Raw genomic sequence first — 2863 nt, 5'->3', positions numbered from 1 at the left:
TTCCACATAAATGTAACTTTTGATCTGTGCGCCTATTATTTGCTTTTTGAATTTTACTAAAACTGGCTGGACACAGTGGCTCAGGCCTGTAATCCCAGCACTTTAGGGGGCTGAGGCAGGAGGACTGCTTGAGTATGGGAGTTCAAGACCAGCCTGGGTAAAATAGTGATAACCTGTCTCAATAAAAAATTTAAAAATTAGTTGGGGATGGTGGTGTGTGCCTGTGGTCCAGCTACTTGGGAGGCTGAGGTGGGAGGATTTCTTGAGCCTGGGAGGTGGAGGCTGCAGTGAGCTCTGATTGTGCCCCTGCATGCTAGCCTGGGTGACAGAGCAAAACCCTGTCTCAAAAAAAAAAAAGTATCTTCTAAAATTTCGTAAAATTACTTTTTTTTTCCCCCCTCAGGTGAGGAGAAAACATCAAGAAAACAAAAAGAGAAATATCCAAATCATTCTTTCTATTCTTTTGTGGTTTGCAACCACTTTTGGGTTTTCCCCTGGCAGAAACCACAGAAATATCCCCTTAGAATAAAATAGCATATTTGTTTTTTTAAAAAAAGAAAAGAAAAGAAAAAGAAATGTGATCTGTAGTTTTGTGCAGGGGCAGTATCATAGTATCGTAGCCAATGAAGTTTATCAAAGGTGTGATTATTGCTAATTGAAAACTTTTCCCAGTACCCCTCCATGAAAACTAAAAATGTAGTCGGCATCGGCAATTTTTGAATTTGACAGTCTATATGGAGACTGAACAAACAAACAAAAAAAGAAATGTGGCCTCTTCCTTGGCTAGAAACTTTAACATAACATGGTCTTGAGAAAAACATGTTCTATTTTTCTCAAGTTTTCTATCTCTGCATTCACCAGCTTCTCATGCTGATCAGCGTTAAGAGAAATAGTGCTGGTTGTTGCTTTCCTTGACCTCAGTGGGGTAAAGTTATCAGTAATTCAATTCAAGAATTTATCCAATGCTCTGTTTTAGAGAATTATTGCCAGCATCTTAAAATACCTCATTATAGGGCAGAGAAGAGCAAACTTGGCCCTTCAGGGACAGCAAAAAAACAGTCTGTTAGCTGTTTAGACCTGGAGAAGGCAGCTGAAAGTGTTTGGTTACCAAACAGCTTTCCTAAGCACCTAGATAACTGGTGTGATCAGTACTCAGCCCTGTTGTTGGCTGATGACAGGGAAGAGACTGGAGTGAGAGTGTCAGGTGACTGGTGAAAGAAGGAGAAACAAAACCAGGCTAGGATTGGAATATGAAAAAAAAAACAAAACTCTGATTTTTAGTATGCTAGAAGCCAAACTAGATTTAGGCTGAATGCAGTGGCTCACACCTGTAATCCTAGCACTTTGGGAGGCTGAGGCAGGTGGATTGCTTGAGCCCAGGAGTTCAGGACCAGTCTGGGCAACATAGCAAGACCTCGTCTCTACAAATAATAATAATAATAAATTAGCTGGGCATGGTGCTGCGTGCCTAAGTCCCAGCTACTTGGGTGGCTGAGGTGGAAGGATGGCTTAAGCCTAGGAGGTCGAGGCTGCAAGTGAGCTGTGATTGCACCACTGCACTCCAGCCTGGAAACAGAGTGAGACCCTGTCTTAAAAAAAAAAAAAAAAAAAAAAAAAGCCAAACTAGATTTGCCAAGAAATAGAAAAATCAGATCATTAGATCTTGATTTTTTACCAAGGTAAAACAAGGCAAAGTAAACTAGCAAGTCTGAATTCTTAGTCTCCTAAGGAAGCATTTCGTCCCTACCTTACACAAGTCATATGTGCGGATGTGGCCAGGTGCAGTGTCACAGTCTTATGCTGCTTTTGTTACTTTTATTAGGGACATGCCATTCATGTCATTTGTATGACTGGCTTGTCTAATTCCCACAATATCACTTGCTTTTATTTCTACTTCTTTTTATCCCTCAAGTGCTTTTTTCAAGACAGGATCTTGCTCTGTCAACCAGGCTGGAGTACAGTGGCGATCGTAGCTCACTGCAACCTCAAACTTTTGGGCTCAAGTGATCCCTCTACCGTGTTAGGACTACAGATATGCACCACCATGCTGGCTAATTTGCTTTTTTTTTTTTTTGTAGAGACAGGGTCAGGGGTCTTGCTATGTTGTTCAGGCTGATCTCAAACCTCTGGCCTCAAGCAGTTCCCCTCTTTGGTCTCCCAAAGTGCTGAGATTACAGGCATGAGCCACAGGACCCTGCCTCAAGTACTGCTTATTATGCTCCCAAACTTGGGAACTGGAGGGGTGGTTGTGGAAAATGTGAGGTTCATACAAGTCAAGTGCTATTCTTCTATCTCTTTTTAAAAATCATATATGTATTGTTTTGGTAAAGGATATTCTTTTGTTTTATCATTCATTCATGCAACCAGCATTTAAATGCCTGCTATGTGCTAGACACTGCTATCAATACAAAAGCAAATAAAGGCAATATAAAAATGTTCTACATTTAAAAAAATAATGGGGCTAGTCATGGTGGCTCACATCTGTAGTATGAGCACTACTGTTGTCTTGGGAGGCCAAGATGGGAGAATCACTTGAGTCAGGAGTTTGAGACCAGCCTGGGCAACATTAATGAGACCCTGTCTCTATTATTTTTTTAAATTAAAAAATATAAAGAATAATGGGAGGAGACATGTAAAACAATAAGTGCAGGAAAAAGTCATAGATGACAGGATGGAGAGTGCACAGGGTGTAGTGGGAAACAAGGGAGGAATGGCTGATCCTACTGGAAGTTTCATGGAAGACTTTATAGAGAAGATGATTTTTGAATTGGACCCTGACTCATGGGTTGAGCAGCATTCAATGTGGGGGTTAGGAGGGTGTCATTGAAGGAAGGGGAGCAGTGTGAACAAAGATACCAACGCA

The 2863-nt window shown here is 41.1% G+C and overlaps 1 non-coding gene across 1 annotated transcript; it reads left to right on the top strand.

Annotated features, from left to right (window-relative positions):
- The first annotated feature begins 586 nt into the window (after window positions 1-586).
- Window positions 587-732, top strand: LOC116271897. The gene has a single exon (XR_004180642.1). It is a non-coding gene; the product is annotated as a U4 spliceosomal RNA (small nuclear RNA).
- The last annotated feature ends 2131 nt before the right edge of the window (window positions 733-2863 follow it).

The sequence above is a fragment of the Papio anubis genome, chromosome 1 (genome assembly GCF_008728515.1).
Source record: "Papio anubis isolate 15944 chromosome 1, Panubis1.0, whole genome shotgun sequence".
Taxonomy (NCBI): domain Eukaryota; kingdom Metazoa; phylum Chordata; class Mammalia; order Primates; family Cercopithecidae; genus Papio; species Papio anubis.
This window is presented reverse-complemented; position numbering and strand designations above follow the sequence as displayed.